This window comes from Bos mutus, chromosome 1 (assembly GCF_027580195.1).
Source record: "Bos mutus isolate GX-2022 chromosome 1, NWIPB_WYAK_1.1, whole genome shotgun sequence".
In the NCBI taxonomy this organism is placed as follows: Eukaryota; Metazoa; Chordata; class Mammalia; order Artiodactyla; family Bovidae; genus Bos; species Bos mutus.
In genome coordinates this window covers 142,771,900-142,784,974 of record NC_091617.1, presented here as the reverse complement: position 1 = coordinate 142,784,974, position 13,075 = coordinate 142,771,900, and the positions used below count along the sequence as shown (strand labels likewise).

The following is a 13,075-nucleotide window of genomic DNA, read 5'->3' as shown; positions in this document are numbered from 1 at the left end:
GAGAACAGGGGAATGTGTCTGTGTATGGGTACCACTCCATCCGTATTCACCCCCCAAATACACAGAATACTGACGGCATTAATCCAAACGCATGGGTCAGGTCAGCACAAAGGGATGAAGACCACTTACACAATGGGAAGCATTTTCTTGCGAGCAGCACTGAATCATACACATTCCCATCATATTACCGTATGTAAAATAGGTAGCCAGCGGGGAGTTGCTGTACGAAGCAGGGGACCCAAATCTGGTGCCCTGTGACAATTTAGAGGAGTGGGATGGCGAGGGGGGCTCAAGAGGGAGGACACATACGTATACCTATGGCTGACTCATGTTGATGTATGGCAGAAATTAACACAATATTGAAGTTATTCTCCAATTAAAAATAAAATTTTTCAAAAGTTCAGCTCTGCTAGGTGTAAGAGAATAGTTCAACCAAAACAGTGCAGCAGGATTGAAAACAATGAATAAATATACATGAGGAATGCTCAAAAAATAGGGTCCAAAATCTTGATATTGGAGAAGAAAATGTCAGGCAAGTGAAATTAAATGACACAAAGCAGGACTATTTATAATGCTAGAAACTAAAATTCTCAAGGGAGATGTAAGTTTAGATCTACAGACCAAGCAATGCAGCTTCACGTTTCAGGAAGCAGAAATCACGGGGATACCACAGAAACAAATCAAAGCATCTCCTGGTAATAGGAGATGTCAGTACATTGCTCTGAATCCAGGAAAGAATAGTGTTTCAGAACCAAGAGAGACCTCAGATGATGCCGCCCGTTGATGTGCAGCTGGAGGACAAGCAGCCAGGCCTGTACTTGATAAGACAGAACGCGCTTTCTCTCAGCTGCTTACAGAAGCGTTCACAAACAGTGCCCATGAATTAAGCAATGAAGACATTTTCAACCAATCCTAAACAGGAAGTAAGATGCAAACAATATTGCCTAGAAATGAATAACAAAATCAGGAAACAGAAAAGGCCTGCTCCCTTGCCCCAAAATGTCAGTGTTCTCCCCTGACAAGCTTACTCTCCAGGGAAAGTAGAGACCCCAACTGCAAAATTCCTAGAAAACACAATGAAAACGAAAGCAGTACTTAAGAGGAAAATTTATCACATTAAATACTTTAAATCTTTAGAAATGAGAACATGAAAATAAGAGAGTTAAGCCTCCAATTCAGAAAGTTAGAAGAAAATTAAAAAGTAACTGAAGGAATTAATAAAAGTAAAAGCAAAAATGAGTTAGGAAAAAAGTATTCTAATTAATGACTAAAGCTTAAAAGCTGGTTTTGGAAAAAAATCAATAAAACAGGTAAGTTCCCTATAGCAAGAAAAATAAACTAAGGAAAGGCAGAACGCACAAAGAATGCACAAAGAATGAGAATAACCGTCAAAAGAAAATAGAGTTTTAAAAAAATCATGGAAATAACTGTACATCTCTATGCAAATAAACTTGAAAACTTGGGTGACATAGAGAATTTTCTAAGAGAAAATTTTTTTTTTCTTTATAAAAACAGTGACCACAGAAAAGACAGAAAGTCTGAGCAGACCTAATTTTATAGAATTAAAAATTAATGAAAGATACCAAACCCAGATGACTCAGAAGAGAATTTTACCAACCCTGTAAGATCAGATTGTCTTAACATAATCTAACCTTCTCCAGAACACAGAGAAGGAAATTTCCAAGTGCCTTTTTATGAAGGAAGTGTGACCCTGAATTCACAATGTGAGAATGAACACAGAAAAAGGGGAATTTGTCTAAACAACGGTTCTCAGGAGTGATCTGGGAAGCCCAGGGGACCCTAAGACCCTGTCGTGGGATCAGACTCATCTGTTTTCCAAACACATTCTTGGTAAAGCGGAGTTTTCGTCACTAGCTCCACCAAACTGCACAGTAAAGCGAACTGAATGCAGAGCCAGATAGTTCAGTCCAGTCGCTCAGCCCTGTCTGGCTCTTTGCGACTCCATGGAGAGTAGCACACCAGGCCTCCCTGTCCTTCACCATCTGCAGATACTTCAGGGGTCTCCTATTGGGTCATATGCTTGAGAGATCTACTACATTGTAGTAATATAAATTTACAAATAGCTGAGGAAAGAAGAGAAGCAAAAGGCAAAGGAGAAAGAGAAAGGTATACCCAACTGAACACAGAGTTCCAGAGAATAGCAAGGAGAGATAAAAAGGCCTTCTTCAATGAACAATGCCAAAAAAAAGAAAACAATAGAATGGGAAAGGCTAGAGATCTCTTCAAGAAAACTGGAGGTAACAAGGGCACATTTCATGCAAGGATGGGCCTGATAAAGGACAGGAACAGTAAGGACCTAACGGGAGCAGAAGAGGTTAAGAAGAGGTGGCAAAAAAGTACACAGAAGAACTATACAAAAAAGGTCTTGATGACCCAAATAACCACGATGGTGTGATCACTCACCTGGCGCCAGGCATCCTGAAGTGCGAGGTCAAGTGGGCCTTAGGAAGCAACACTGCGAACAAAGCTAGTGGAGGCGATGGGATTCCGGCTGAGCTGTTTCAAACCCTAAAAGATGATGCTGTGAAAGTGCTGCACTCAATATGCCAGCAAATTTGGAAAACTCAGCAGTGGCCACAGGACTGGAAAAGGTCTGTTTTCATTCCAATCTTAAAGAAGGGCAATGCCAAAGAATGTTCAAATTACCATATAATTGTGCTCATTTCACATGCTAGCAAACTAATACTCAAAATTCTCCAGGCCAGACTTCAATAGTACGCAAAACAAGAACTTCCAGATGTTCAAGCTGGATTTAGAAAAGGCAGAGAAACCAGAGATCAAATTGCCAACATCGGCTGGTTCATCGAAAAAGCAAGAGAAACATCTACTTCTGCTTCACTGATTGTGCTAAAGCCTCTGACTGTGTGGAACATAACAAACAGTTGAAAAATTTTAAAGGAAAGGGGCTTCCCTGGTGGCTCAGATTGTAAAGAGTCTACCTGCAATGCGGGTGACTTGGGTTTGATCCCTGGGTCCAGAAGAGCCCCTGGAGAAGGAAATGGCAACTCGCTCCAGTATTCTTGCCTGGAAAATTCCATAGGAGAAGACTGGCAGGCTACAGTCCATGGGGTCATGAAGAGTCGTACACAACTGAGCAACTTCCCTTTACCTATCTCCTGAGAAACCTGTATGCAGGTCAAGAAGCAACATTCAGATCCAGACATATTACAATGGACTGGTTCAAAATTGGGAAATGAGTATGTTAAGGCTGTATGTTGTCACCCTGCTTATCTAACTTCTATGCAGAGTACATCATCTGAAATTTCAGGCTGGATGAATCCCAAGCTGAAATCAAGATTGCTGGGGGAAATATCAACAACTTAAGATATGTAGATAATACCACTCTAAGGGCAGAAAGTGAAGAGGGACCAAAGAGCCTCTTGATGAAAGTGAAAGAGGAGAGTGGAAAAAAAAACTGGCTTAAAATTTAACATTCAAAAAACAGAGATCATGGCATCCAGTCCCATCACTTCATGGCAAAGAGAAGGGGAAAAAGTGGAAGCAGTGACAAGATTTTATTTTCTTGGGCTCCAAAATCACTGTGAATAGTCACTGCAGCCATGAAACTAAAAGACCCGTGCTCCTTGGAAGGAAAGCTATGACAAACCTGGACAGCATATTAGAAAGCAGAGACACTGCTTTGCCAACAAAAGTCCATATAGTCAAAGTCATGGTGTTCCAGCAGTCACGTATGGATGTGAGAGTTGGATCATAAAGAAGGCTGAGTACTAAAGAATTGATACATTCAAATTGTGGTGCTGAAGAAAACTCTTGAGAGTTCCCTGTACTGCAAGGAAATCAAACCAGTCAATCCTAAAGGAAACCAACCCTGAATATTCATTAGAAGGATTGATGCGGAAGCTGCAATACTTTGGCCACCTGATGCAAAGAGTTGACTCACTGGAAAAGACCCTGATGCTGGGAAAGATTGAGGGGAGGAGGAGAAAGGGCCAACAGAGGATAAGATGGCCGGATTGCATCACCGACTTGATGGACATGGGTTTGAGCAAACTCCAGGAGATAGCAGAGGACACAGGAGCCTGGCGTGCTGCAGTCCACGGGGTCACAAAGAGTCAGACACAACTTAGCGACTGAACACCACCACCAACAAGGAATATATAAAACAACATCTCTCTCCTCATTATATTTTTTTTCAGTTTTGGAAAATGTTGTTTTTCAGTGTCCAACTCTTTGCGACCCCATAGACTGCAACATACCAGGTTTCTTTGTCCTTCACTATCTCCTGGAGTTTGCTCAAATATAGTTTTTATTAAAAAATATTCTTTATGTTAACATGTAATGGGTTTATTGCTGCTCTTTTAAGTGAATGAATCATTAAATAAAATTTTTAAATGTTCTGTGCTACTGTGGCATTGCTGACATTTGGGACCTCTGTCATAGGGCTGCTGTGGGGCTGTTCTGTGCATCACAGGACATCTGCCTTCTACCCACGAGACACCCGTAGAAACACCCAACACACCAGCGGTGTCAACCAAAAACCTCTCCTGACATCACCAAATGTACCCCTGTGTAGAGGAAGGATCACCCTCAGCTGAGAACAACGGAAGTTATACCTTACAAAAGCAAGGGCTTTATATGGTCCCCAGTAATCTTTTAAGAGTGTAAAGAGACCAAAACTTTGAGAACCATTACTCCTTACTTATGAAAATAAATACAAAACTTCCTTTAAAAATTAGCAAACAGAATCTCACAGCACATTAAAAAGACAACATGGCAGGACCCAGCGGGGTCTGCTCCAAGAATGCAAGGACGGTCTGACGGTTTGCTGTTGCTGTTTTGTTGCTAAGTTGTGTCTGACTCTTTGCAACCCCATGGACTGTAGCCTACCAGGCTCCTCTATCCATGGCCTGTTACTTAACAGGTCAATCAGATGTGTGAACACGGATATATGCAATAAATATATCTTAGCAAACTGATTTCATCATGTAGTTAACGGAAACAAAACGTCATGACCAAGTTTGGTTTATGGCAGGACACAGGACGATCTACCATAGAAATTCAATTGATCTAATCATTGTCAATAGAGACTAAAAAAGAAAAAACATGATTATGTCATGAGCTTCAGGAAAAGCCCCCGATGACAGTGCCATCCATGACTGTTTAGGGACGTCCACCCTTGAGGCCCCTAATCCTCAGAGAGCTCACTGCAGCCTCCGTGATGAGACAAGGAAAGAAGTAACAGAAATCAGGGTGAAAAAGAAGGAAACCAGCTTTCCTTCTTTTTAGACAATCATAACCCGTAGGTGATATGATTGTCTACAAAATCCAAGAAGCTCTTAAGGCAAGTTATCTGTGATAGCGAGGGATAGGTGGGCAGCTGGGCAGGGCCTCCCTCCTCCCGGGTCCCCTTGCAGCCAGTGGTTCCCTTGAGAGAAGCTCACTTTGCTGGGGGACTGGGAGGACAGCAAAGCAGCGCTGAAGCTGAGAAGGGGCCACAGGTGGACAACGCAACCGGCACTCACAGGCCAGCCTCTGTCTAGCACCCACCTGCCTTGGCCCTGGGGTCCCTGTGCTTCCAAGGACATGCTTCTGAATGTAAATTAACACACAAGCCAGCGGGAGACTGGACTGAACTGCAGGTTCAGTTCAGACTGGTTCAGGCAGGCCGGAACCGAGTGTGGAAAGGCAGCTCCAGACCGGACGCCCGTCCCTGGGGCAGCCAGACCCCTTGGAGCAGAGTGAGCTATGTGGGTGCTCAGGCTCCGAGAGGGCTCCAGAGGACTCTCTAGCCTCGGCTCTGTTCACCAGGAGACAAGGGGCTGTCAGGCAGACGGTGTCTCGGGGACACGGGGCCTCGTGGTGGGGCAGAGTCAGACCAAGGCCTCCGCCTGCTTGTGCCTCTGCTGTGCTTGCTCTTTACGTGCTGGAAGGACACGGCTCTGTTACTGGACTCTGGTGACCAGCTGAACGTAACCACGTGTGCACATACCCTTACATGTGTCCCAACGAGAGGAACACAGTGTGGAATGTTCCAAAAAACAGACGCTCCTGGGTGGCAAGGGAATCCGGCCTAGGCCACTGTTCTTGCAGAGCCTACCCCACCCCACCCCCAACCTACAAACAGCACCAGCCAGGGGCTCTACACGGGCAGGGGGCAAAGTCTACCTTCCAGCAGGGGGGCGGCCTGGGCCAGGCAGGGCCGCTCACACTGATGCAGTGTCCGAGAGGGTGAGCCTTGCTCTCTGCCAATTGTGCCCACTGCGCTCACCCGACCCCCTTCACCCAGCCCCTGAACAGAAGGATGAGCATGCCAGTTACACTTTCTGAGAAGACACACATATCTCAGGTCATGAAAGCACACTCTGGGTCTAGGAAACTGAAAACCAGAGCCAGGCATCACACTCTGGAATCATCAGCCAGACTTCTTACAAAGCTTGTGTGTGTGTGTGCGCACGTGTGCACATGTTTGTACGTACACGTACGTCCAATCACGCTCTTTAGAACATGCATGAAAGAGGAGGCTACGTCTTTTTAAACAAGGTAGGTATGTGTATGCTAAAAGACCCCAAGCAGGTTAAAATCAAGTCCCACAGACAGACGTCATGACACATAAATGTTTTCAGAAACTGCATAAGTGTTCTCATGTGTATGTTGACAAGTTCTGGAAGGATAAAGCACAAACCATTTACAGTGGCGGCTCCCTCCAGAAAAAAAAAGGTGGGATTTGGGATGGAGGAAAGAATGAAATTTTGATTACTTATTAGGTTTGGTTCTGTGTTTAATTTTTACAAGCATACATCACTTCTTTAATTAAAATGTAAATATTAACAAAAAGTTATCTGCTTGTTTATAAAGCTCCAATCTTCTGTCTTTGCAACCATTACAAGGCCTAATCAATTAGACTGAACCCGAATAAGATTGTGTTTAAGGGAAAAAGCTTGCCCTGCAGGACACCAGCCTCCTCCAGACACAACTTGGCCGGTCAAAGTCTGAGCCCTTTGCGAGTCCCCTCGTGTCTCCTTTAGAACAAAGAGGACCTGTCCCCAAACATGGCCGAGTGGGGGGGCCTCCCACCTTATCTGCCCTTGCAGCCCCTCCCTCTGTACCCCAACCCCCCCACCCCCACCCCAGACTGAGTTCTGAGATCCACGTGGGCCATGGGAGCAGGCAGGGAACGGCATTGTTTCAGCATCAGTACCTAAGAAAGACTAAAGAAAACCTTCTAATCACCTTAAAACTTGTAAGCAAAGCTAATGGAAAACTCGTAGGAGCTAAAACTGCAGTAAGCTACGTAGGAGAGATGTTGTGTTTGTTTTACCATTCATCAGTGGGCGGGGCAGGGGTGCAGAGCCAGTGACCACCATTGTGCCTGGGGCCGTGTGGCAGGCGGGGTGCTTCTCATGACCACTCAGGCCCCAGGGCCCGAGAATCCACGCAGCCAAGGTCTGAGCGTGCTCCCGGCTTCCCGCAGGGCTGGGCCAGGACGCCATGACCAGCACCAGAGTCCACCAGGGCATGGGAGCAGGAGCGGCAGGGACAGGACCACACACCCCTGCCCTCAGAGCAAAGCAATCATCGTGATCCTGTGTCCTTCTCAAAAAACACAGGTAAGACTCGCTGTTCACAGATGGGAAGAGGATTGAATGATGAGGGGTTTTTTAAGTGCTCAGCTAGGAGCCGACTTGCAGGAAAACAGAGGTAAGAGTGACTGATGAGCCCCCTGCTCCCACCCTTGTCCACCTGCCTCCTCTCTCCACTCATCACACCAGCACACCGTGGTCTGTAACTGCCATTTCTCTGATGACTAAGTCGCACATCTTTTCAGATGTTTATCGTTATTAGACACTCGGGTACCTTTTGAGAGGTGCCGGTTCAAGTCATAAACAGACGATTTGCTTTAACTTTCAGCACTGATGAGTACCAGCTTATTGTGGTGGGGGGGTGGGGGCGGGGGGTGCTGTATCTTTCCTGTTTCTAAAAACTGTTCCGTTGTATGCAGGTAACTGAACGTTGTTTCTTCTTGTAAATGCTGAGTTAATCTTGTTGGGTGCTTGGTTATCAGTCTGATCTGGGAATTGTCCAGTAGCTGAAGAGCACTGAGTCTCTGACTGGCTGCTCCTCTTCCCGCTCCTGTTCCCAGCCCTCAATGGCTACAGAACTTGAGGCCCCGTACCCAGAAACAGGGAGACCAAATTGACTTCCATCTCTGACCTCCCCAGTTCTGTCCTTCCGGGAAAGGCCTGGCTGATGACGGGTGCCGTTGGCCACTCTCCCCCAGAAACAAAGCAGTGCTGACGACACACGGCTGCCGTGCACAGAGCAATGTGCTTCGCTGATCAGAAAGCTCTTGGTGCCCCCCACAGCCCTGCTGGACTCCTTTAGGAAAATCAACCAGCAATGCGTTAAGGCCCAACTGTGCCCACTCCGTCCCTTCAGTGTCACTGAGGCTGGGCCAGCGAGCCTGGCTCTCCAAGCAAGGAACTTCTGTGTCTGCCAATGGAGCCAGGTCCAGAGGACTGGGGTGGGACCCTGTCTGGCTGGGACTGCTCCAGGGGACAGAAATAAACACACGCACACACACAACCGCACATGTGCGCACACACGCGGCTAAAGCATCAGGCACCTCCCTCTCTGGACTCACCGAGGCCCAGGGTCAGCAGGGTCAGCGGGAGAATCGTCCTCGGAGGTTTCTAACTTCAAGGCCTGAAAGTGAAAGACACAACACAGGGGAGTCAGGCAGGATTAGAAAAACGCCAGCGAACGAACTACATGCTGTTACCCTGATCAAAAAAGTGCACGTCAGGGAGGCGGACGGTTATGAATGAACTGATTTCCTGATGAACTGAACCGTCCGCTAACTGAGGCAAACACCAGGGACACAGCCTCGCGGGGCCTTTCCGAGAGCTGCTACTATCCTCTGCCTTCTAAGGAGGCCTGACAGATGGCCCATAAATGAACATACCCAGAGAGAGGCAGAGCGCACACCCCAGGAAGGGCTGCAAAGCAATTTCAACCTCCGTGGGGGGCTGGCAGGAGCAGCGGAAGGTGGGCTGCCTCCTGCCTCGGAAGAGGAGCAGAACAGCCTTCAGGTCTCTGGCCTCTGGGCGATGAGGCTCCAGCTCCCAGGACAATGACCGTGCTGACCTCAGCAGCTCTAACCTTCCTCCAAACCCACTAACCCTGCAGACGGGCTCGTCTCCAGGTCAGCCCAGCCCTCCTCCAGCTTGTGATCAAGGAAGCCGAAACCAGGCCTACTGGCTAAGTTTAGTCCTTGTTTTTGTGTGTTTGTTTTAAACTACAGGTAAGAGTCACCATTTAAATCATTGTGCTGTGTCCAGCTTGGTGGCCTGAAGAGCATTCACACCGTTGGGCTGCTCTCAGCACCATCCATTCACAGACTTTGTCCATCTTCCCACACTGAACCTCTGCCCCATCACTCGCTCACTGCCCTCCCCCTCCCCAGCCTCTGGCCCTGCCATCCTGCCTGCAGTCCCTGGGACTTGACTCCTCTAGGGACCTCACGTAAGTGGATCACTCCAGTGTTTGTCCTTCCGTGTCTGACTTATGTCATGGAGCATCCTGTCCTCAAGGTTCACTCATGTCGTAGCATGTGTCAGATTTTGTTTTATGCTAAGTTGCTTTAGTCGTGTCCGACTCTTTGCGGCCCCAAGGACAGTAGCCCTCCAGGCTCCTCTGTCCATCGGATTCTCCAGGCAAGAATACTGCAGTGGCATAGTTTTCTTCTGCTTGGGATTTGTGGATCTTCTTGAAAATCAGTTTTCATCAAATTTGCAAAATTTTAGCCATTTTTTCCCAAATATTTTTCATCATACATCCTTTTCAATTTCCTATTTTTATCCTTCTTTATGGTTACACTGATGATGTTTGTTTGTTTGTTTTTTCCTGCCTCTTTCCTATGTTTCATTTTAGAAAGTTTCTGGTGCTATGTCTTCAAGAATACTGATCTTGTGTCTGCAGTGTCTGACCCACTATGAACCCACCCAGTGCAGGGCTTTCCTCTCGAGGAGACTTGGGTATTTTTTTATACCATTCATTTTCTCCTCATCTTGTGCATAGTTTCTCTGTGTCACTGAACACATGGGCCATATTTATAACAGACATTTTTAACATCCTTCTATCCTGATTCTACCATCTGGATAGCGTGGATCCACCTGGATCTGTTTCTAATTGATTTTTCTCAACTTCTGGGTTACATTTTCCCACCTGTTTGCACGACGAATACTTTCTGCCTGGTTACTAGACACTGTGAACGTGGCGTGTTGGGGGCTGAGTTTGCTGTCATCCCTCAAATATTGTCAGCCTCATTAGTGGATGTCGTTAACTTACTCAGGAGTTGTTCAACTCTCTCCAGGCTTCCTTCAAGGCTTTGTGTCTATGGGTCCTGAGCAGGCTCACGTCTGGGGAGGAGACTACGGCCTTTGAGGACCCTGCTCGATGCCCTTTGAACTGTGAGGTCTTTCCACCTGGCTGCTGAGTATGCGACTTCACTCACAGCCCATGTGAACTGAGGAAACAGTGATACCCACACTCTTCCAGGTCCCCTGACCTTGGGGGCATCCCCCACACATGCGATGGTCAACACAGTCTAAGCGCGGGATGGGGGTTCTCAGCTTCCTAGAGCTCCTGATTCATGCACTCCTATCCTCTCCAGCATTTCCCCCACAGATTCCAGCCTCCCTGGAGCCCGGGTCGCCAGGCTCCGCCTCCACCACCCTCCCTGTGCTCAGCTGGCAGCTGCAGGGGATGAGCTGAAGGGGGCGCCCCTCCTGTGGGGTCACTGTCCAGCACTCCTGCCGTGCGGTGTTTGATGTTACAACCTTACATGCTTCTGTTTGGTTTTTCCTGCTGTTCAACACAGGATGTAAGATCTGATCCAGGTCACCCCATCATGGCTAGAAGGGGATGTTGGGATCCCGCATTTGCATTCCATTTCTCACTCATCCAAGTGGGCACCACTGCATTTAGTTGAGAGGCGCTGACCATATCAGAGGCAGAGGCTGCAGCTGTATAGAACGGTGACGCTCACGACGTCTGGAGAGATGACTGGCGACTCTCCTGCACCCAGGCAGATGGAGGGGTGGTCCAGGTGGGTGACAGCAAAGGCAGGAGGGTGCGGTCAGAACCAGCGGCAGGGGGCAGGACCTCCCCACTCACTGTTCCTGCTCGAGAGCATCACTGGCACTCAGGTACTGGCCGTACAGCCTCAGAGCTCTCTCTACCTTCTAGTACAAGCCCCTAGTCAAATGAGTTATTTGCATATTTTCTCTCATCTTGTGGGTTGTCTTTTCACTTTCTTGATGGCATTCTTTGAAGCACAAAGACTTTTAATTTTGATGTTAAAAGCCAGAGAAAAAGTCAGATCATCTGCAAAGAAGAGATAGCCTGACAACGGTTTGTTAGCAAACAAAGGACGCCAGAGGCCAGCACACAATGTCGTACTGAAAGGACCCAACAGCCAACCTGGATTCTACAATCGGCAAGCCCATCTCCAGAGCAGCAGGGAAACCCAAACAAAAGTGGGGAAAGCTTGCCACCTCAGAACCTGATGAAAGGCATTTCTAACGCATGTACACTTGAACAGGAACAAGTGAGCTCAGATGGAATGTCAGAGATGCAAAAAGAATAAAGAGCAAAGAAAGAGGCAGGTATGTCTACAAATCTAAATAAGACTAATACTGAGGCTACAGCGGCAAAGACTAGTGGGTTAAAAAAGTTAAGTATACAATAACACTCGGAAGGGGTAGTGGGGTGATCTCAGGTCCTTGGGTTACCCCCAAGAGTAAAGTACAAGTTAGTTTTAGACATTTGATAAGTTAGAATGTTGTAATTTCTGGAAAACCATCAAAGGTGCAGAAAAAGTCTATAACTTCCTGGTGGTAGAGGTAAAAAAAAAAAAACAAACAACGGATCAATAACCAACTCAAAAAAAAGGAGAAGGAAAGAAAAAAGAAACACCGCACAGATAAAATAGTAAAGTATAAGATGGTGGATTTAAACTCACATCCATCTGTAATTACATTTACAACGGCTCTGGTTAAAAAATTCTTAACTGTCAGAATTTTTTAAAAAAGAATATCAAACTTCAATTTAAAATACCATGTTAAAAAAACTACTTTAATTATATTGGGTTGGCCAGAAAGTTTGTTTGGGTTTTTCCATAAGATGTTACAGAAAAACCCAAATGAACTTTCTGGCTGACCCAACATGCATGTGTTTACAAGGTACATCTAAGACTTAAAAATAAAAAAGAGTTAAAAATAAAAGAACAGAAGGAGTACACAAGACAAATACGAGCCAGAGGCTCAGCCACACGAATCTCAGACCAAGCCGACTTGCTGGCAAGACGCACTGGTGGGGACAGACGATCACTCCATGTGACACACACGTCAGGCGTGAAGAAGATGCCACGGTTTTAACCTGTGTCACTCATAACACAGCCCCAGACACACAAAACAAAAACTGAGAGAAATGCAAGAATCAGTAGGCAAATCCACGGTGATGACTGAAGATTCTAACAGACCCACTCTCTGTATTTGGTAAAATAGATAAAATAAATGACTGAAGATACAAGAGTTGGCAAACATGTTCTGGAAAGGGCCAAAGAGTAAATATTTTAGATTTTTCAGGGCAAATGGTCTCTATTGAAGCTATTCAACCAAGTCATGGTGCAAAAACAGCCACAGCAACACATAAACCAAGGGAGTGGATGTGATCCCGTAAGCATTTATCTCTAGGGGCTGCCCTGTAAGTCCAGTACTTGAGGCTCTGTGCTTCCACTGCAGAGGCCGCAGGCTTGATTCCTGGTAATTAGGGAACCATGATCCCACATGCCATGTGGCATGACCAAAAAATAAAAGTTAAAGCAAAAAAAAAGAATTTATTTCTAGAAATAGGTGGCAAGCCAGATTAAGCCTACGGGCTATACTTTTGCAAAGACCTAATATAGGAGGTTTAAACAACACGATTAATGAACCTACCAAAACTAATCTCACCAATCACAGAATACAATCTTTTCAAAGATGCACAGAGCATTTCTAAAATGTGACCATAATGCTAGCCATAAAACAGGTCT

The 13,075-nt window shown here is 46.2% G+C and overlaps 1 protein-coding gene across 3 annotated transcripts in view; it reads right to left on the bottom strand.

The window, feature by feature from the left end:
- The window catches only part of AGPAT3 (1-acylglycerol-3-phosphate O-acyltransferase 3), an 89,048-nt gene that overhangs the window by 55,769 nt on the left and 20,204 nt on the right, over positions 1-13,075 (bottom strand). For all 3 annotated transcript variants that reach the window (XM_070376853.1, XM_070376845.1, XM_070376851.1), the window contains exon 2: positions 8,624-8,685. The gene's annotated coding sequence lies outside the window, so the exon portion shown is untranslated. The remainder of the gene's footprint in view (positions 1-8,623; positions 8,686-13,075) is intronic.